The 22,392-nt window shown below is 37.9% G+C and overlaps 1 long non-coding RNA gene across 2 annotated transcripts in view; it reads left to right on the top strand.

Moving 5' to 3' along the window:
* Positions 1-22,392, top strand: part of LOC116236135 (uncharacterized) — a 72,894-nt gene that overhangs the window by 35,450 nt on the left and 15,052 nt on the right. For both annotated transcript variants that reach the window (XR_016468974.1, XR_004168498.2), the window contains exons 2-3: positions 16,988-17,066; positions 20,815-20,915. This is a non-coding gene — a long non-coding RNA (uncharacterized LOC116236135). The remainder of the gene's footprint in view (positions 1-16,987; positions 17,067-20,814; positions 20,916-22,392) is intronic.

The raw sequence follows: 22,392 nt of genomic DNA, 5'->3' as shown, positions 1-22,392 counted from the left end.
AAATTCTGAGGCCAAGAATTCACAGGGTTTTCTGGGCCCGACAGTGGGGTCTAGCTATAAATAAGCATAATCTAAACACAAATATAATCTAAAGATTTTTAACATTTTATGAGTAGAACTCACTGCAACCTAGGAAGAATCTCAGAATCACATAGAAAAGGGAAATACTGTTGCCAGCAGGCATGGAGAAGTGAAATGGCACAACTGCTGTTGCACAGTAGGTTGGGGACGAAAGAATCCAAGTTTTCTGTGTTTCAGTTACTAGGGGCCAAGTCTAACCAGTGGCTGATTTACACCAGCTTGAGAGGATGAATAAGGGCATGTGTAGAAGATAACTTTACCCAGTACAGATATGCAGCTGTTTCTGGCTGATATCACTGAGGTGGAAACGAAGTTATACTTGGTGACCCTCAGCTAAGCCTAGGCAATGGAAGTATAGATTTGGTTAGAACTACAGAACGTTTTGTAGACAAATCATTTTGGTTATTTGATACAAAGTTTGCTTTGATGTTCCTGGCAAAAACAAACAAACAAACACAACAACAACAACAAAAAACAACAAACCCAACAACCCAGCACAGTTGTCAAATTCCAAAAACTTTGATGAACATATTCAAATGCCTGATATTGCCACTGGCTGATGCCCTGAGATCTGTGCCAGAGCACTTTTTAAGTATGAACTAAGCGACTCTTCTCAGTATGAACTGAACTCTCCAAAATTCTCACTGGTCCTACAGCTGATCTTGATTCATCTGTGATTGGTCATGCTACATCTATGGAATGTTGGTATCTCCTTGTCTGTGGCAGGACATAATCCAGATAATCCTGCACAGAAGGCTGTTAGTGTAATACTGCAAAGAACTGAAGCTCAATTGATACAAAGATCTTTTTACTTATGCACAGGGCAAGGATTCTAAAGTGAGCTGCCAATGTGCACAGGGCAGCAATCAGTTCTTGAGGGGCAGGACCTGTCTAAGATCAGTGTGAAGGTATGCTGAATTTATGCTGTGTATGCTTAAGCACTCTGTCAAAGGCAGGATATATGTATATGTTTATTTCACTCTTCGAGGCAATTTATACAGACAGAAGAGACAGAGACAGTAGAGGTTAAATGTTCAGGGTGGAGATTTAGCCATGTGGATCCTTTTAAGGTTAATGGAAGTTGTACCACTAAGTCCCTTCATGTCACTCAGTGAATAGTCAGTAACCCTTCTATTATATGCTTTGACAAGAATTATATCATAAACAGGATCAGCACCAGAAAGAAAACTCATTTGATGAGCCAAATGTATTGATTATTTTAAGGACAGCAAGTTCTGTTGTAGTTGCTGTTCTGTTCAGAAGCCAAGACATACGAAGAGTTGGGAACAGATTAGGTTTCTGTAAGAAATAACTTTTGTTTTCCTGTCTGAGATCCTTTTATAAGCCTTACGATGCTTCAGTTTTCAGTATTACCCCCTTGAAGAAGATGTCATCAAGTTCTCATCCTGTTCTGTTCCAAATACCTCCTGAGAAATTTGAGCCACCTTATCTACAATGAGAACTGTGTGTGTTGAGTCCTTGGCACAAGCTGAGCTGTAGTGAGAGGGTTGCCAGATATGACTTTAAACTCAGATCTAGTACTCTGAGGTCCTGGACATGAGATGCTGTTTCTGTAATATCTGGATGCAAAGTATTCTGACATCAGTAACATTGCACTCTGTGCTGTTAGGTTTCTTTCTGTTGGACCACAGCAAAAAAACAAAAACAAAAAAACAAACCCAAACCAACAAAAAGCAGGAGAGCAAGGGAAACCTGCCCTCTGTGCAGTGATCTGTATCTCACCAGCATGCAGTGAAGCTGCAGAGATCTTCACCTGGGCAAATTTGAATCCTCCAGCACCAGACCATCTGTAACCTCCTGAATATACTCCCCATCACTAAAATCCCACCACTTCAGAAGTGGCTTTTGAAATATTTTTTTTCCTTCAAGTCTGTTAATTTGTGACAAGATAAGGGTTAAAAAGCCTTTCTACCTCTAGGACAAAGCAGTAGATTATCAGCTTTATCCTTCTCATAAACACTCAGGACACAGGTCAGCTGAACCCTTATGTGAGTCAGGACTCATTTTCTCTAATATAATCATATGTTTGGTGATGGATTCAAAGAAAATTGCCTAGTACTTGCAGGGTTAAATCACTAATAATGATGTTAGTAGTGATCTGGCTGGCAAAGTATAATTCCCCTGAGATCATTTTCTCCAAGAAAGGCAGCAGTGTGCTGTGGTGCTTTTTGTGAGGAAGGCATAATACTCTGGTTTCCATGTGGATTAGCTGATCGCTTTCACATCTAACCCTTTTTTGGCACTTGAAGTTCATATCAGTGCTGTGATAAGAGGGTGACATTCACTGTTCTCTGCCCATCTTTTATCTTCATTTGTCTTCATTACCAGCTTTTGGTAACCTTGGAGAAACGAGTTACAGCAACCATCAGCCCAACTGACAAATTTGCAGGCAGGCCAGGGTGCAAGCAGGAGGATCTGATGGGATGTGAGTCCCTGCTTCTCCTGGGTAATGCACCTTCACAGACTTCACTCTTCAGGATGATCTGGTATAGCAAAAAGGTGTGAAACAGGGAAATCCAGACCCAGGTAATTCAGCTCACGTTTAAAAGGAGGTTTTGCTTGTTGATTAGGTAATCCTTCTCTAGGAAATGCATGGCACCAACTGCTTTTCATGCTAGATTAGTGCTCCTGTGGTCAATTTGCTTTTACTAATGTCAGGGCCCCACGGAGCAGGTTCATCTGTCGCATAGCAACTGCTTCAGCAGCAGTGGAGGTAGCCATGCATAAAAGATTACACATGATGGCAGGGCACAAGTGTGAAGATTTTCAAAATTAGATACAATCTCAGCATGAATATGAACTGCAGAATTGACATGGAAGGATTTTTTTTCAAGTCATCAAGTTTCCATATTTATCGGAAAAAATGGCTTAACTGCAGCGCATGTAAAACCAAGGAAATGCAGAGGGCAGTCATTTAGAAAGAGCAGCAAACAAGCCAGTGTCTGTATACAAATAAATGTAAACAGAAAGCCTCACACAGTTTCTGCCAACTGTGAGGCCGCCTTTAGTTTCATGCTACAGATGCCCTCAGGAGCGGAGACAATCTACACTATTTTATGTACATTTGAAAAGGTCACACTCTAAAATGTCCCACAGTCACTGGTAAGAGTGGCTGAGATAACATTCGGGCCTTCATTTACAGAGGGCATCGGGATGACCTGAGCATTTCCTGAACCCTGCTCCAGTGGTGCTGTGCTCTGCCTGCCTTGCTGCTTCATCCTCAGTAGCAGCCAGCTTTTACTGGCTGCCTTAGCTCTGGCTTCTGCTTTGTCACACAGTCCAGCTTTCTTGGACGTTTCTTTTCAAACAACATGCAATCTTCTCTTAATAGATGGACAGAGAGAGAGAGAGAGAGATTGATCGATCAGTTATTTTAGAAGCTATATGTCAAGGACTTTGTTTTGTTGCTAAAAGAGGTTTTTCTTTTGTCTCCAAAGTAGAGCAAAAGTGAGAATTTCAAGATCTTTGTATCTGAAGTGCCCTGCTAATTTGATGGACTACTTTTGCAGGGAAGGTTTGTTGTTGTTTTGTACTCTTCTGTATTCCCTCTTACCGGGAGGACAAAAGGCTCGGCTCCTGCTGCAGAGCACTGTGGCTGATCCTTTTGTATGCAAGACCATCAGACTTGCCTGAAACGGGAACCTTGGAGGTAAATCAGGCTAATGAAGCAGCTCAGAGAGGCAGTGTGCATTATTTTGTATCCCACAATGATTTCAAAGTCAACACACATACAGTACCAAGTATTTTGAAGCCTAACGTAACTGTAGGAGAGCCAAGAGAAGGCTGTTCATCTAGTCTCCTTGGTGCTTTCGTTTAACTGATAGCAATTAGGTCTCCTTTCACAGTGAGGAATACAGGAACCATTTTGCACTCTGGATAAATGTTATCTAGGCAAGAAATTATGTTATGACAGTTGCTATCCGTGATGCTAAAATGCTTTTATTAGGACAATTACAGCTCTTTTTACTCCAGGCTGACAGAGAACGTGAAAAGCTAGCTTTGCTAGAGAGAAATCAGTTTGTTAGGAATGGCCTTTTGCTGCAAAATATCAGGGTCTTCTGGATTAATCTCCAGATTATATAGATTTTCCCAAGGATAAGACAGCTAAGTCATCCTCCGTCTCTAAGGAAGACAGCATTGTAGCTACTTTGGCTAATCTGAGACAACAGCTTTTCCCTTAGAGGGTGTCAGTAATCCAAAAGATTGGTAGATAAAATAATTGAAGTTCTCAGGGGTTAAGTTTAGAGACTGCAGCCATTTTTGCAAGAGCAGCAACTTATTAAACTGACAAAGCCACACTTCAGTACCCACTGGCCCTCTCTCAGCTATCATTAACAGCACAATCTCCTCAGCTCATGTTTGGGGCATTCTGAGGGGATGAGAAGGCAGGAGGAGAACAAGGAAGGCCTCATAACATCCAAAGCCCTTCCTTGCCATGTGTAAGATTGATAATAATGTACAGTTCCTCTGTATTTATCAACTTGAGATGTGAAAGCATGCTATAGACTACAATAAGAAGGGTTACCTTGCTCTATACAACAAACAAACAAACCAACCAACAAAACCTTTTGTGTCCCTATTTATAAGTGAGAAACAGGCACAGAGTGTTTAGCTGACATTTACCATCATGCTTTATGCTGGTGGCATGGGAGGGAGAAGAGACCCAAAATCCAATGTCCTGTTTTGTACTTTAACAACTCATCTCTTGTTCTGTTGGACCCAATGGAGGACCTCAAAGTCCAGTAGCTGGTATTGTGTCATAGGGATGAATAACAAGGAGTTAGCCTGTGCCTGAAGCCTGGCACACTAACTAAAGCACGCATAGTCTGTGGACTGGAGGGCCCTTCTCCCCTTTCTTTATCTGTCTTTGTGAGTGAGTGTGCACAGCCTTGTGAGCAACAGCAGCATTTCATGAGATGTCTCTGGTTCCTGACCCTCCCCTTGCATGCTTCTCCAGAAGGCATGGAGCCATTTAGCTAGGGAATAGAAAACTGTTATTAAAGCAACGCATTATTCAGGCTTGGTCTTGATGAAAGAGAGAGACTCTCCCAGGGGCCATCCAGCCATGAGTCTTTGTGTTTGAAGAGCCCCATCATTAGCCTTCACTGTTTGCAGATTATCTGACATTTTCAGGCAAAGTTTCTGATAAAACACACAATAATTTTCAGCCTCTCCTTACGTGATATTGCCATGGGCTCATTTTCTATCTTACACTTGCACTGCCAGCTGTATAAGACCAGCCCTAGCTTTACTCAGAGCACGTTTGGCAACTCCTATTTTTCAAACAGTCAAGTCCTTCCCTGTCAGAGTGTGAGCAGAAACATGCTGCCATTTTTCTGGAGCTATTAATAGGAGACAGATCATCTTCCTTCCCTCTCAGGAAGGCTGAAGTAACGATAGGAATCTTGTCTTTCTGTCTGGATGTATTGAAGGTCATAATTATATTTTCAAGAGGAAAAATAATTGTTTCTAAAATGTATGTGCATCCTACAAAGAAACACGTGTACTAGTTTAGTACTTATGGTGTGGATAGATTCTTTTGTTCCTTTTTATGCTGCCCTTTATTTTCTTCTAAAAAACACACACAAAGAAGAAGGAAAGAAACTGCCCAGTTTGACTGATTAATGCATTAATGCTGTCCAGCCTTGCTTCTAACAAAGGTCAGTGCTGGTCCTTGCGGGAGGAGATGCAGTTCTCCTGGAACTGTGGAATAATGGTGACAGTCAAATCTTCCTACTAAACTTGATAGGTGAAGTTTGGTGCAGGCTCTGAAGTGAGGTGCTTCAAAACTCTTGTTTTTATTTTTTAATATATTTACTGCTGTCACCCTGCATATACTGTTGGTCTACTGCAGCACTTTTTCAGAGTCTTGGTTAGGTAGCAGTATCAAAGTAAGCAAAACTATCAAGTTAGCAACCAGCCTCGTTGTGCCTTTGTACTTGTTAAAGGGCATGCATATTCACAGATTATTGAGTAGGGCTGTAAAGCTGCATTTTAAACTTTTATTTTTCATAACCATTTTTTATATTTTTTAATGTAAATAGTCCCAATGTCTGCAATCTCTTTTCACGTTCATTTTTATCTTACCGCCCTGTAAAATCAAACCATTTTATGTTAGAAAAAAATGAATAGATTTGGAGTGGCATAGCAACTAATATTAATATTTTTTTCTGGTATTTGTGGTAATTGTATATCAATGATTTTATGCTTCAGTAAAACTGTATGTAGCTTTCAGACTCTTCAGCTGAAATCTGTAGGGCTCTGATGGAATTAATTTTGATTTTATCGTCTTTATCTGATCTTAAATATTTACCAGCACAGCATAACCTCTTTTCTGTCTAATACTGTATTCTGCATATTTTTACAATTTATTCTACAATTGTAAAAAGTCTGACACTAATAAGAGCAATACGTGATGTAATGGCCTTTTCCCTACAAATATTTCAGATCTGATAATATCATCATTGAATTCTAATTCAAATTGTGTTTTATTGATTAGCCTGGTTCATTTTTTTGAAATGAAGTCCTGGAGAATTATGACCCTGTTGATTCACTCGCACAGGTAGTAAAGAAAACCATTAGATTCTGAAGGAGACTGAGTTCATCAAAAAGTACGTTCTCCCTATTAATTTTTTACCAGTTAATACTAAATTAACATTAAAAGTACAAACATTGGCCATTTTGTTTGGTTCATTTGCCTATTGTCTGGTTACATATTTACATATTTGTCTTATTTTCTGGTCATCTAATTATACACCTAATGCTCTCTCTTTCCCCTTTTTAATCCTATTTATATCACTGGTGTGGAATTGATCACTTTTCTCCTTTTGTTTTTTTTTCAGTATGTAACTGAATTTCAATGATTTATTCAAGTTTACTTTATTTTGGAAAAGAAATATCATTCATGTTTAGGCTTCTTAATTCGAAAAATATAATTCAAGAAGAGTTATGCTGTATAAAATTTGTATCAATATGGAGAAAAATAGTCTCCACTTTATTTTTCATTGATAACAACATTTTCTTCTGGAAGAAACAATCAGCCTTTCTGTTTTCTCTTACTTTGTTTTCCTCATTATACCTTCTCAGATTAATAGCATTTTGCTATCGCCTACATTCACCTGAGATTTGATGCTTCCATTTCATTGTATATTCAGTTCTACAATTAGCATTTGCTAATTAAAAACATCATATTTCACTCTTAATAGCCACTGTATCCTATTCCCTTCTTTATTTGGGTACAGTTTATTTTTCTTAGTCTGCATTGTTTAAGCACCGTGTCAGTACTATCTCAATGCAGATTCACAGCCTTCATCCATCAGTGACAAAGAGAACTGTTTGTTCATCAAAAATTTTTGCTTAACTCCTGGATTCCTGAATGACTATAAGTGAGCTTGAACTCTTTACCTTTCCTCATCATCTCTCTCACTTTGGAGACTTAAATCTTGTCTTCAGTGTCATCCACCTCGTCTAAGGTATGGCCCTGACTTCTCTTTGGTTTGTTTTCTTTCTGTATGACCATGAACTCCAGCATGCACTTCATAACTGAGAGGCACCATGGTAACATTTGCCAGAAAGTACCTAGCACTGGGACTGAAGCCTAGTTAGTTGTGAGGCTGCCAGTAGAGATAATGGAAAGAGAAAGGCACCTCTAGAGAGCAATTAAGTTTACCTATCTCAGGCACATGTCATAAGATGAGTTCAAACCACTGCCTAGGCAGGATCTTTTCCTCTCACTGGTGACTGCAGTGTGAGCTGAAGTGACTAGCTTAAATTCAGAGCCCTGACTTACCTGAGATGACTAAAGCTAAGTGAAGAACGAGTGTATCATCCAAGGATTATACTGAACATTACCTCCTAAGTCGCTACTGCTGGCAGGGAACGGGGTGCTCCATTTGAGAACCAGACATTTAGTCACTGTGTATGTATAACAAGATGCAAGCAGCCCCATCTCTGAATGGAGATGCTGTGGACAAAGCAGTTTCTACTCACCCAGAAAATTTTTCTCATGATGGATTTTGCTGCTGATGCTGTAGATGGTCAAGCCCTCAGTTCCCAGCAGTTATGCCAGGTTATTCAAAGGCTATACCTAAATTTTAGTACACAAAGATTGTATTGCAGTTTCCAAATGCAGGCATCTCATGTGTCTCACTTGTATACCAGTGACCTGAGAGAATGCTGCATGGAATCCCGCATCCCTTATTTCTGATCTGTCAGTAAACTTCAAATTGATCTTCAAGCTTAATTTTATAATAACCCACAGGTAGTTTAAATATTTCAGTCTGTTCACCTCCTAATCACCTTTCCTTGAGGCTAAAAAATTCCCATTTCATCATTCTCTAAGCTACTGTGTTAGCTTCTCTAGTACATTAATCATTTGGTTGCTTTCTGCTGTGCTTTCTCCATTTTATCTACATCTGTCTTCCACTCTCATGACTGAAATTGAACATTAAATTCCAAATTTGGTCCATCACCATGGGGTCTTATAAAGTAAAAATGTAATTTTATTGGCTACAGATATCCCTCTTTCTAGCATATTACAAACCCTGTTTAGTGCTGCTGCCTGTTGAACTGAGGATGGATTAGATGGATGTCAAGTACACCTAGGGCTTTTTACTCTCATGTTAACTACCTCATTACCAAATCATCTATTTTCAGTCTTCATGCATCTCTGTTAATATCAGCATTATTTGCTATGTGGATACCAGTATTGTGTGAACAGCAGAGGAGATTACAGTATGCAGTGAGGATACTAGCACAGATCAGAAAAATATTTCTTTATAAATTTCAAGAATGATTTTCAAGGGTGATTTTTACTGGGGTTTGTCTTTCTCTTCTGCTTTTTATTTTATATTTCCTTTATATCCTTCTCTTTTCTACTAGCTCTAGCAAAACTATTCTATAAATGTCTATATTCTTCAGTGTTTTGGTGGTCAGCTCTGCTTTTGTGTCACCTGTATTCTTTGTAAATATAGAGAATAATCCTAAAGTGGTTAGTCTGAGGATACGACAATATAGCGAATGTTGCAAATCCTGTCTAAGTTGCCACTGATTTTATCAGAGACACACTCATCTTTTTTTTTCTTAAAAAAAGCCAAACCCTATAAACAATCTCAAAACATATAAACAAAAACCTCAACCAACTGATTAAAAAAAAAAACACCCCAAAAGCAACCAAACCAAAACCAAACCAAGGAATCAACTCCCCCCAAATCCCAAACAAACAAAAAGAATTCCTATCAATCAATGAGAAATCTGTAGTTATATTCTATTCAGGAAAAATATGGATGCTCTTGTTTTCTGGACAATGTTAGTATCTTTTTTTCTTCAAATATTTCATTATATAATCAGTCTTCCTAGGATTTCATGCAACCTTGTATTTATACAGATTCACAATTATGAGCCTTATCATTAATCAATTGAAAGTCGTCTTTGGATCAGTGTCTCATACACTTTTAGTAACAGAGTAGACCAAGGGAATAAAATCTAATGCTAGACTAATGTAGAGACAAATGGGTACAACATACAATTTTCTTTTAAATTTCTTACTACATTAGTGAGAGATGGGTCCAGTAGTTAAAGTATCAGGTTCAGGCTGAGGAAATTTGAGTTCAGTTTGAGTTCAGTTGAGTTCAGTAGCAGGGCAAGTCATGTCATTTGTCTCTGCCTCAGTTTCTCTGATAAGAGAACCCCTGTAAATGCTGAAAGCACTGGATATTGTGATCACAGGGACCATGTAGCAAAATTAAGATTTCAAATGACAAGTCTATTGTAATTCTGTTTTATCAGAATTATGCATTTATGCAGTAACTAGACTTACAGAGAATATGGTGGATTTGGTCATTAGGATTGGAGGGTTTCCAGTAGGCTTTAATGTGTGGGGGGAAGGAAGAAGTATGGAGCAGCCGTGCGTTAGTGCACTAGTTTGCCTTCTGCAGAAAGGAAAATGGGCCCTCCAGACTTCTCAGGAAAACTCAGAAGTATTTCTGGACAGAATATAAGAAGATTTACAAGGGCTAAAAATGTGGGCCAGACTATCTGAAAAAAATATCCCCTGCATTGAGGACAAAACAACTGCTAACGTTTTTGGAAAAAAAAAAGCCTTTCATTTTGAAATGTTACAGGTTGTTTGGATATACATACACACATACATCCGTGTAACATGAAATTCCACAGAACATATAAAGTTTTGTATTGTTCATCTAAAGTAATTTTGTGTTCTTTCATGATGTTCAAACCACACATTCCACTTTTATATTGGCATAGATACCAAAATTGTGTCACTGAGAGCTGTTTTTAATGCATGATATTAAATTTATGGAGCAACTGATGTAATATGATGGTTAACCACACTTGCTTTAGAAAATACTTGATGATTCCTGAAATTCTCTCTGCTCAAAATATTAGCCAATATTTCAGTAGATGTAAACTCAGAAAATGGATGCAGATGATTACATCTCTGAAGAAGAAATCCCCATTTACCTCAGATGATGACTAGACTCCAATGCTTAGACTGAATACGTACGATAGTATGTTTTTTTTGTTTTTTTTTTTACCAGAAGGCAATCAGAAGTAGGATTTTCAAACAGAAATTGTACTGGTATAATCTATTTATCTGGGATTTAAGGATTAAAAAAAGAGTAAGAGAATGACTTGGATGTCCATGATGTAAATAAGATTAGATAATGAATCATTTCCTAATGCACTGAGAAAATAAGATTAGGCTTTTCCTGGTCATATGAACAGCTTTTTATTGATGACCAAATCCAAGCCTCTGAAAATAATCCTTTGCTTGTCCTCATCTTTTACATTGTACCGAGAACATGTCCTCAGAGATGATAATTTTAGGCATCAAGGGTGAATACTGCAGTTTTTTGAGATTGTAGGATATAACGTGACAATGAACTGGTGATCCACAGCTTATAGCATTTTCTATTTCTCAATTTCTTTCATTAAATTATGTTGTGAAGGTTAAAAGCAAGCTGAGACCATAGAAGTAATGGAGTTATACTACTAGTTTCAGTGCAGCCAGAATTTACCTGGGAGATTTCATGTCATGTCTGTCCACAAGGCACAAAGAACTAGACTTGAGCTATTTGCTATGTGATAACAAATAATGGTCCAGGGAAACAGTACTGATGTTAGTCATCAGCTAATGATGAAGAACAGAAACAGTAAATGCTTTATTTGCTGAGTCTCCATCTTTTATCCTTTTCAGGTTTCAGATGTCATTAAACCTTTTTTATCAAAGTAGTTTTAAATTACCACATTAATTTCAAAATCAAGCTAAGTGAACCATTTTCATCAGTATCTGAAAGAATTCATTATAAAGTTGATTCAGTAAGAGCTCTCAACTTGCTACATCAAAAGAACAGCACAATTTTCACAATTCAATATGTTCTTAGGGTGAAGGTTCAAAATATTTGTTGAGCTTCTATTGAAGATTCATGTAAAACATTGTAAAAGTATTGCTGATTTTTTTTCTTCCCAAATATGTACGTGGGGCCAATATGCCATGGGATATGCATCTCCAGCTGCTGTAAATCGCTATGGATCTATTGAATCTGCTGATCCCATCCAAGCTACTCTAATTCATAGAGATCTGATCTATTAAAAATCTTTATTTCTACTTCTACATGTTTATATTCTAGACAGTCTTCAGTGATGGGAAAGACTGAAAGGAAGGAGTTGATCAGTGTGAGAACAAATGTTACAATTTTAACTGTGTTCATTGGTATAAATAATGTTGTAATGCTCCAAAGTTCATAAAGCACGTAACATAGCGGGGTTTGTTTATGAGATGAGTTCTTATGTACTACCAGAGAAGAGAAGAGGAGGCTCAGGGGAGACCTTATTGCTCTCTATAACTACCTGAAAGGAGGTTGTAGTGAGCTGGGGGTCAACCTCTTCTCATGTGTAACTGGTGATAGGACTAGAGGGAATGGCTTCAAGCTGTGCCGGGGGAGATTTAGGCTGGACATTAGGAAATACCACTTTTCTGAAAGAGTGGTCAAGCACTGGAATGGGCTGCCTAGGGAGGTGTTCAGGTAACATTTGGATTTTGTGTTGATGGATATGGCTTAGTGAGAACTATTGGTGACAGGTGGATGGTTGGACTGGATGATCTTGTAGGTCTTATCCAACCTTGGTGTTTCTGTGATTCTGTAAAGAGAAACTGGAAGTTTGGACAATTGTTCACTCAAATCCCTAGAGTCTGGAATGACAATTTTGCACTAACCTTCTTTTGTTGATTACTTTGTATGAGTATTATTTCTATATATAACGTTGTTTTGGATGTAGTTTGAATGAACTCTACTTGAAAAACCAAAAGCATACTCTGCTGTGAAATCTTTATGTGGTCTTGCTGGGTAAGTGAAATGAAGCAATTTCTTTCAAGGTGTTTAGTGTCACCTACAGCTTTATTCTTTGGTTGTCTTGTTTATTTTATCTGAAAGATAGAAAACTCTGCTCAAATCTAGTGAGAAGTTTTCAGGGAATATTCTGTTTGACATGGCAAATTGATTTCAATAAAATAAAAATCACAGTCCTGCTTGCCACACCCATACTCATTGTCTGATAGCGGGGAATGGGAAAATTTAGATTAGATGTTAGGAAGAAATTCTTTACTCAGAGAGTTGTGAGGCTTATGCATAGGTTGCCCAGAGAAACTGTGAATGTCCCATCCCCGGAGGCATTCAAAGCCAGGGTGGTTGGGACCCTAGGCAGCCTCATGGAGTGGTTGGCAACCAGTTGGAACCAGATATCTTTAAGGTCCTTTCCAGTCTAAGTCATTCTTTGATTCTTATCAGAGCTTTACTAACAGCAGATGGGAGATACTGGTCCCAGAGATAGCCTAAAGGCTTGGGGCCGTAAAGATGTTGGTTTAGACCTGTGAATATACTTTTTCTTAGGGTTTTATAATGAAGAACTATTGCTTGTTTCAGTTTTTATTGGTATCATGTTCCATATGAATCATTCCTTTGCTTCTGAAAATAATGCCTTAAGGGAAGTTTTTAAGAGAAGAATTTTGGAGATTTTCAGTCCTACAGAAATCCCTCTCCTGAACATTTTCATGGAAAGTGATGTTTGGATCCAACAACTCCAAAAGCAGATCAATATCTACAAAAGCAATTAAATACATCAGCAGAAGAATAACGAGAGCAATTCAAGAGTGGTTTGCCACTGCTAGGAGAGCCTACAGCAATAGATGTCCTGGTGAGGAGCAGTGAATCACTGTGGCATGATATTGCACACTCAATGCTGACAAAGCACAAAGGACCAGAGAATTATAGAACAGAACCACAGAATATCCCAAGTTGGAAATGCCCAACAAAGATTGTTGAGTCCAAAACAGGACCACCAAAAAATCAAACTGTATGTCCAAGATCACTGTCCAAATGCTCCTTAAACTGCAGCAGTTTGGTGTTGTGACCTCGAGGAACCTATTCCAGTATCTGACCACTCTCTGGTGCAGAACTTCCCTAACCCTGGCTTGACACAGCTCCATGCCGTTCCCTTGAGCCCTGTCACTGTTAACAGAGAGCAGAGCTCAGGACTGCCCTTCTACTGGATAGAGACAGAGGCCTCCCCTCAGTCTCCTCTGCTCTGAGCTGAACATGCTGAGATACCTCAGCTGTTCCTCACACATCTTGCCCTCCAGATCTTTCACCATCTCTGCTGCTCTCCTGTGGATGCTCTAAGAGTTTTATCTCTTATGGTGTGCTGTTATTAGAACTGTTAATGAATCCCATACCCTGTGTATTTTCTTTAGAGTAATCATTTCACATGTTTGCTGGAGCAGCATTGCATGCTGGCAGAAGGGAGGCAGTGAAGGCCAGGTATCTATGGAGAGAGATGTTACTTCACCTAGCTGATCCCTGGGTCACCAGTATAACTAAGAATATATTTTACCTTCTATAAGAGCAAACTGTCCTAACTTTCCTAATTGTCTCCAATATTATACAACAAAATTCCTACCTGTTATCTAGTTCTCTCTGGCATTAGCAATACACAAGAGTCTTAATCTTGAAAATTTTTTCAGAGATATAATAATTCACTTTCAGATAGGATATCTATATGCAGGCAGTGTACTAACGTGTTAACGCTCCCTGGAAGTGAACACTTGGGGGAATTTGTTCAATCACTTGATGCCTCTGGGTGCATCACATACCATTTGGGTGCCTTGTGTGTTCTGGCAGTGGGATAGAAACTTATAAAAAAAAAAAAAAAAAAAAAAATCAGCTGTGAGAGCAGCCTTTGTTAATTTGCCTCCTTGAATCACTGAAAGGAAATGTGCTAAGGATGATACAAGCCTGCTTGTAAAGAAGATGTTGAAGAGATGTTGGGTTGCTAAGGCTGTAGATGTGAATTGTATTGTCAAGCACTTTCTGTGGGGAAGTCACATTGTGCAACAGGTGCGTAGCTATTGTTACGATATATGTTTGTGATTATCCAGAGTTATATTGGTGTGGCTGATTTAGGGATTCATCAAAATGAGCTTGTACCTTCCATAAATGTTAACTTGGACTTGTACAAAGAGCATTAAAGATGAGCAATCTTCAGTATTATGCTCTTCAGACTTTTACAGTGAATGAGTTACGTGTCATTGATTATTTACAGAGCACTCCACACTGTAGTAATTTCAGAGTAATATCAAGATATATGTATTCTGAAGCTTGTTGGAATAGAAAAAATGTTGCCAGTGGTATTTTGTAAAATAAGTACAGTATAAAGGTCATTGTGGGGAGATGTAAAATTACAGGATATCTTGGCCATGAAATTCAGTTGAAATAAGTTCAGAAATTATTAATCTGTCCTTAGAGTGAAATGATGCATTGGCAAATCTGCAGTGAACTGAATTTCACTTAGGCTTTTGTTTTAAGTGAAAAACTGAAGGGAAGAGAAACCCCAGCTGCACAAAGATTTTCGATTTCACCATGTTCCCACAGAAGAAACTGCAGTTTTGACAGGGCTTCAGCTTCAACTGGCAGCATGTCCCACAAGAGATTTTTTCGTATCCTTTCTTATACAAAGACAGTGTTTAGTATTGTATCTCTGTGTGTTTGCCTGGAGCAATCTAAGGTACTATGGTTTTTCTAATATCAATTCACATTTGATTTTCATATTATGGCTGTTCAAGGTCTCCAGTAGAGTTTTAGTTTTAGTTTTAATTTGGCAGAAAGTATAAGGAGAAAGATATCATACATCAGCACCGTACAGTGTATTGTCACACTTCCTAATTCATTAGACAATAAGAATAATCTACCACTTCCAATTTAGATTCAGTAAAATAAACACATGTATATTAATGATTTTAAAATATTTCTGTTCAGTCAAGCATGTCGTCTTTATGCAGAATAGCATCAGATCAATAATTAGTTGCCATGCATTTTAATAACAAGAGTTTTTGCTTAAGATTGTTTTTCATAATTTTGCATTTATGTTTGACAAGTTCAGGAACTTGTCTTATTTGAAAAGAAAATATTAATGCAGAAATTACTTCTCATTGTATTACTGCTTGCCAAATCTAATATGTAAATACCCAGTAGAACTCATGCTTATGTTAATGGGGAGAGGATCATAGAAATCTTGTAGACAGAGTCTATTTGTCCCACTTTGTTCCACACATTAGTATTCTCTATGGTACTTAATTATTCAGTGTTTTAATTTTAAATTAAAAATAAATACTGTACATGAATGATAATTTGAGTGAAATGATAGGAAAACATCGTCAAAATGAAATACACGATAAGTTCCTGTATGGTGCACTTCTGGTCAAAAAGAATATCACAAAAACTTCTTCCTATATTTCTTAAATTTAACTCTCTCCCATCGCTGTGGATCTAAAGAATACATATCAGTGACTGGTTATAATGTGGAAAAGCCAGCTGAAACTGCAGTATAGCCAAAGGCATAACGAACTTATTATTTAATACTGGATTTATTACTTCTGTGCACATTTTGCAGAGTATGAAGATTGTCACCTTTAGTTAGAAAATTCATACCTGGTATAAGAAGTAGTTTTTATATACGGATTTTCTTTTGTGCTAGTGGCTTCTCAAAATAATTCATTAAGAGCATGCTTAGAGATAATAATTTTGCCCAGATTTGGCTCTGAGAAGAATGTCCTGGTTGTACTGTTATACCACTCTGAAATGAAAGAAAGCTTCTATCTCCCACACAGAAATGGCTTCAGAAGTGACCTTCCTTTAGAACAAGTTTTGTTTCTTTTTTTTTTTTTTTTCATTTGTACTGAACACAGAAGTTGATGACAGAAGCAGTTTACTGGGGAAATCAAAATGCTATTGCTACGTGAAAGACTTGAACACTGAGTTGCTCCTTTAATTTGATCCCAGGACGAAGAAGAAATTTGTGCATAGGAACAAGGAGCCAGAAGCATCCTTCTTTCTAATGTTCTTCTGGCATTTTGGCTTGATTCAGAGTGAGAACTTGTACTGCTCACTATCATAAGGTTGTTGCACCGATATGACCCTCCTAATCATCTTGCTTCTGCAACTTTAGTGACTTAGATGCAACATGATTTAAGTCACAAAGTCCTTCTCTCCTGTACTGATACAATGAGAGCAGCAGTGTCTTTTCCATAACTGTTCATGAGAACCTTGTCATAGAAATAAGCCTAGAACTGGGAGGGAATTTCTGGGTCACCAGCTGTGAATTTAGAAGCTAAATACTGGGGCTAGCTCCTTTTCAGAGTTACTGCATTCTTATTCTAAAAAGGTGATGTTTATTACAGAGCCACCACACTATAAGCAATGATCTGTAGATTAAACCTCTTGCTTCCTTCCTCCCCAAGACTGCTAACCTGTGCTCAACTTGTAAGGGCTAGAAGCAGGCCCTCTTTCACAAATCTTATCTCCCTTTCTCACAGGTACCTGATGTCACTGGCAGGCTCCACCTGCAGGCAGGTGTTCCATGACCAAGGACTTCTTTCCCAGCTCAGTTCTGAGGTAGTTCTTCTGAAAAGCTCTCTGCCTTTCTGCTTGATTATGAATGGGGATAGTTTTTTTTGCTCCCTTAAAAACAGAAGTCATTGCTTCCATTCCATGGCAGCATTTTGCATTGCTGCAGTTCATTTTTCTTGCTTTCCCTCCCAAGCAGGGACCTGCTGTAGCTTGGACCTGGGCTGAGCTGTGGTTCAATTGCTTTCCACCCCATTCCTCTTAACACATTCCACTTTAACCACATTTTAAAACACACAAGCTTGTTAGGTGCTTTTGTGCTTGTTGCATTTATTTTGGGGGAGTTTGGAAGAGGCTCTCAGCTCTAGCAGTACATAAAACGCGTAAAATTACACATTGTTATTGATAACAGTTGAAGTAAAAGTCTGATTGTTGCATTGTTAATTCACAGTGGAAACAAGCAGGAAGTGCAATCCCCTGTTGTTTCTTCTGCTCAAATTGTGTAATCCTGTACATTTATATTAAGCTCCATTATACGAGTAGTTGGATTTTATTTCCTCAGTCTTACTGAAAGGCTGTTCCAGAACATCTCTGCTCATCTGATTAGAAACTTTCTAATTTCTAGCCTAAATTTATCCCATTTGTACATTTTGCTTTAGTATTAACATTAACCTGTAGCATGGAATATTTTTCTGTCTGAGGTGTTCTCCAGGTTAAACTGTCCATTTACTGCAGCCATTTCCCCTCTCTTTCTTGCTGTTGTCCCTCATTCCTCTTGTCTCTGTTGTCATTCTTTGTGCCCATTGAAGTTTTTCTTTTTAAACCTGAGGTGCAGAATTATTCATGTTACGAATATAAACATGTGAATTCCTTGTGCCATTGTGTTCACCCTTTGCATTTGGAAATACCTTCTGGATACATCCTGAAGCTGCATCTGTCTTCTCAACTATACATGGTCATGGGGGGCTGCTAAATTCTGCAGCTACTCTGAGTAAGCTGGGCAGATGCTGGCTATATGTGAAGGGTAGGATGTGAATATATATATTTTTTTGTAATAAATCAACACTTCACTTTGAGAAAGTATCTGTCAGTTCTAATTGGTAAATTCTAATAGTTTGTAGGCTATAATTTAATAATGAAAGGCTGGGAATTCTAAATGAAACAGAAGACAAGAATCAAAGCAAAATCTATGACAGAAAAAAGTTATTGCTAAAAGTTGCATTATCCAAGCAGTGTATTTTGCAGTTAAATTTTTTTCAGTTCATTATAATCATCCTTCTGGTTATCTGAATAAAGGTTCCACTTTTTGTGCCAAGGAACAAAACAAACAGATTTACCTGAAATGCTGAAGCACTAGAAAATGTATTTTTTTTGCCAACTTGTTAATGGAAACAGGGTAGTTATTCATACAGGAGACACACACTTCTTCACTTAGAGAATACTCCAATAGAGAAAAACAGAAATAAACCACTTTCCTTAGTAACATATTCCTGTTAACTGAGGTGGTAAATCAGTACCAAGGATATAGGACATTCAAAGTCTTCTCTAAGTGTTAAGATAGGAATAGCCTTTTCAGTGGTACAGAAGCAGGGGTATTGCTGCATACTATTATAAAATACTTAAAATTATGATTGGAGCTATATTTAATGTTAATCAATTCCAACTGCACAGAGAAGCTACAATTTGAATTTCCAGGGAGGCAGGACTTAGGATTTTAAGTGAGTTAGAGAAACACGTCATGCTGAATTGAACTGTCCAGTTGTGTAGGGCTGGAATGGTGATATAGGCAGCAATATGCCAATTGTGGTATCAAATAAACCTTTTATCCTGTAAAAGCTTCAATTCCTGTGTATGAAACTGGGAGATGATCCTTATTTTTCATGAGATACTAGCAGTTTTACTCAAGCATCATGTGTATGAATTGCACAGGTGTTCTGGTGTAATATATATATATATATATATATATATATATATATATATATATATATATATATATATATATATATATATATATATATATGAAAAGCTACACCAAAATAATTTATTTATATGCAAATGTGACTTTATTCTGACACCAGTACTCATAAATAATCTAGAGGGATAGATAATTGTGAATAGCTGTACAAAATAGTTTATAACTGTCACGGAGTTAACTAGATCAATCAGTAGGCCCCTGCTCCCCCACCCCCCCCCGGCCCCACAAAATGGGAAGGAAGGAAGGAAGGGAGGGAGGAAAAAAAAAACAGCAGCAACAATCTATGGAGGAAAACTTATTTCACTAACTATGATATTGGAATGCAAGATAACACAATAGAATACAATCTAATTGAAATTGAGACTAATAAATTAAATAAGATAGGAGAGAGTTCCTGAGACCGAGTCAAACCTGAAAAGCTTGGAACGGCTAGGAAAGCACCTCCAGCACCCACTGCCAGGCAGTAAGAGACCGCCCCACCCAGAAGGGTCAGATCCCGTGACTTCCGTAATGTATAGGGATAGGTACCTGGAATTGGAGCATTAACACTTTAATTCCACTACATGATGTATTGATGTGGAATACAGAAAACCAAAAAACATAAAACGATGGCAACTAATGCTACACAACAGCCACACCAGTTTGGATGAGCAGGTATGGTCTTACTTTTCACATGGTGCCTTGGAGTTCAGACCCTAATTTGTCACAGCATTTAATCCTTGGTTTTAATATGAGATAGAGTTCAGTGGTGGATTTATATTTAAGCTGAGTCTTAAGACAAGTGCTTTGCCCTTTAGTACGGATGCAATAGGATATTTTTTTTTCATGTATAGCCCGGAAGAATGATTGGAAAATGATTCATCACCTTAGAGCATATCTAATATACCCAATATTAGGAATAGAATTAATTGACATTACAAATAGATGTTTTGTAATGCAACAAGATCTGTACTGCATTTGAGCCTAACCTTTGTCATGATACAAATAAGCTGGGAATTTGTGGGATTGCAGTGAGCTTCAAAAACCTGTAAAGCTCCAGAACTCTGAGCCTTTCTAAGGATGACTGTATTCAGAGAAAGGGTTTTGCAAATGTGCAGCCTCATGGTTTAACTTGAAGGTTTGACAAGTGTGTATTTTAGAGAGTTGTTTTTCCTTTAGTCAACAAAAAACGCATCAGACCCCACAATATACTTTTATGCTCAGAGCCTTACAAAGTCAAAATTGCTATGGAGAAGGGGGTGGATTGCTATATCCTCTTTGCAGTTTCAATTAAAAGGCCTGATCGTCAAATGAACTCACTCTTCGGGCTTTGCAGCAGGCCCTGAATTGTCATTCACTTGCTAATTATACAGTCTGTGGTGCTGGTGATTAGGGAGAAGAAAATAAAGGCTGAGTTTGACTGCAGATCTGAAAGTGAGCTTTCAAAGGTGACTATTAGTGAAACCCTCTTTTGACTTGCAAAGTTGATACAGAGAAAGATTAAATCTGGATCCAGGAGTCTTGTTTTGATTGAGAGACATTTCCAGCTGCAGCAATACTTTGCATGGTTACATTTTAGCCCAATCAATATGCATAGCGGGTGGGCCATGAAGAATCCGCAGTATCAACTGCTTACAGGGTTAGAAGTTTGCTTTCCAATCAGACGTGAATGTTAGGCTTCACTAAATCTACTGTACTGAATCTGTGAAGCAACACTTTTCAAATATAAGGCACTGTCGAAGTAAGTAAGTATAAAGAAATTGCGTTATGCTGTATAATAGCTAATAACAAATTTTGGCAATGCTTTAGAATAAATGTTCTTCTGATATTGTTCTGTTACAGATATTTCTACTGAAAGAAAATTCTGTAACTTCAAAAATGGCAGTCTTCCAGAAATGGAAATACATTGATCAACAGGAAACCTAAGGTCTAAAACTGCAAAGGTAAGATTTAATATCAATTTAGAACTTGAAAAATAAGTTAAAATATATGGTAGGGTATTTTAACAATCAAGACTAGATGATAGTAAGGAAAGAAACTGTGGATGGCTAAAAGGGGATGAATTTAATGATAGCACAGATGATTTCCAAAAATTTGATGATTTTCTGTGCTTCAGTAGCCAATTTGGGCAATGACTCTGAACTTGAATGGGAAAAAATTGGCTTTATGGAAGAATGGAAATGATGCAAAAAATCAAGGAGCTGTTTCTTGGGATTTGTGTCGCAGTAGTTTGAAGGAATTGACATTTGAAACTGCATTTGTTCTTGAAGGATATTTTAGAATATGTTCAAGTAGAGTGGTATGAGAAATTTCAGACACGATTCCTATATTTAAGACAGGAAAAACTGTAATCTAGTTGGGTGTAGGTATATTAGCGTGACATCAGTAATATGCCAGGCTTTGGGAAAGAAGAGTAACAGAAAACACAGCAAATGGAAGAAGTGGGATAACAGTATTGGTTTACTGAAAGCAGATTTACTGGATTATCTTGATAATCTTTCTTTAGATTATCCTGATCTTTTTAGACAAATAACATAGCAGTGGATGTGATGTATATCCACTGTGAGAGAAGCATCTGACACAGAGATACATGGGGAATCATTTGACTGGAAAAAATGAAGATTATACCCAGAATTGTAAAATGGTTAGGAACTGGCTAAAGGAGGTAACAGATGATGTTGAAAGAAGAAATACCAGGTTAAAGGGAGATAAAAATGGAGTTTCTGAAGTCACAATCTGGGGACCTGTATCCCTTAATATTTTCATTAATCAGCTAGACACAAAAAGAATAAGAACCTGCTAGAGAAATGTGCTGATGGCTTAAGCTGGGAGGAAATTGTCAATAGCCAGGAGCCTCAGACCAAACAAATAAAATATCCTCAAGGACTGGGGAAATATAAATGGGATTACATGCAACAGGTCAAGTAGCAAGGTCATGTAGCTGGGGACTAATGACAATTTCTAATATAAGGTAAGGCTTATTAGTTGAACTGATACAGGAGAATTGGGCGTATATTTTGGCACTATTTCAGAAGAAGCATTTCCAGTCAAAATTGGACTGCAAGAAGGCTTTGGTAAGACTTCCCCAGGAATGTGGAGAACAACTTTGGCCACTAATGTTTGAAAGAAATTCAGCCTAGAGCAGGAGCAGAGGAAAGGTGAATAATTTGATGGGGGAATAGACACTGTGGTGTAACATACTGAAGGCTTTAAAGAACAGCCATAAATGTGACAGGAATGAAGAGGAACATTTTTAGCTTTGACAATATTGATAAATAAACAACTAACAGTAAACCACTCATCAGTAATTTTACCTTGTATTTTAGCAAAGAGTTTCTAATGTAAGATGTGGGTTTCTGGAAGAGCACTTAACAGGACCTGTGGGGAAAACCACTCTTAATTGTGGAAATGGGTACATCT

The sequence above is a fragment of the Phasianus colchicus genome, chromosome 9 (genome assembly GCF_987193195.1).
Source record: "Phasianus colchicus chromosome 9, bPhaCol1.hap1.1, whole genome shotgun sequence".
In the NCBI taxonomy this organism is placed as follows: Eukaryota; Metazoa; Chordata; class Aves; order Galliformes; family Phasianidae; genus Phasianus; species Phasianus colchicus.
Note: the sequence above shows the minus strand (reverse complement) of the source record. Positions and strands in the feature narration are given on the sequence as shown.